The 441-nt window shown below is 46.9% G+C and overlaps 1 protein-coding gene across 1 annotated transcript in view; it reads left to right on the top strand.

The window, feature by feature from the left end:
• The window catches only part of ERICH3 (glutamate rich 3), a gene marked incomplete at its 3' end in the record, with an annotated part of 93,538 nt that overhangs the window by 64,173 nt on the left and 28,924 nt on the right, over window positions 1-441 (top strand). The gene's annotated exons all lie outside the window — the stretch shown is intronic.

Below are 441 nucleotides of genomic sequence, written 5' to 3'. Positions count from 1 at the left end.
GTCTGGGCGGCCGAGGGAGACGCCCACTCAAAAAAAATAAAAGCAAATGAATAAATAAAGGCACGTTTGGAACAGCGTTCCCTAACCAGGGCGTGCTGGTCCATCAACCTTCCGCAGATATCCAAGCTATACAGTCATGTTCCCTGGTCTTTTGTCTGTTCTTAGTTTTCCGGAACTTTTGCAGTAGAGAGTCTCGTACATCGTCCCTTGTCTTTTGCTTCCTTAGAAAGCTCCTGTTTTTTAATACTCAAACTCTCCCCCGCCCCACACACTCCTTGTTGTGGCTTTGGGGAAACGATTAGTAGCTCCTACACAATTGAAGCAAGAGTTGAAGATTTGTGCCTTAGAATCTTTCCTTTTTTACTTTTTATTTTTATTTTCTTTTGAGTCGGAGTCTCACTCGGTCGCCCAGACTGGAGGGCAGCGGCCGCTCCCGGCCCC

Source organism: Carlito syrichta, unplaced genomic scaffold (genome assembly GCF_000164805.1).
Source record: "Carlito syrichta isolate Samal-C Ts95f unplaced genomic scaffold, Tarsius_syrichta-2.0.1 Scaffold142905, whole genome shotgun sequence".
Lineage (NCBI taxonomy): Eukaryota > Metazoa > Chordata > Mammalia > Primates > Tarsiidae > Carlito > Carlito syrichta.
Note: the sequence above shows the minus strand (reverse complement) of the source record. Positions and strands in the feature narration are given on the sequence as shown.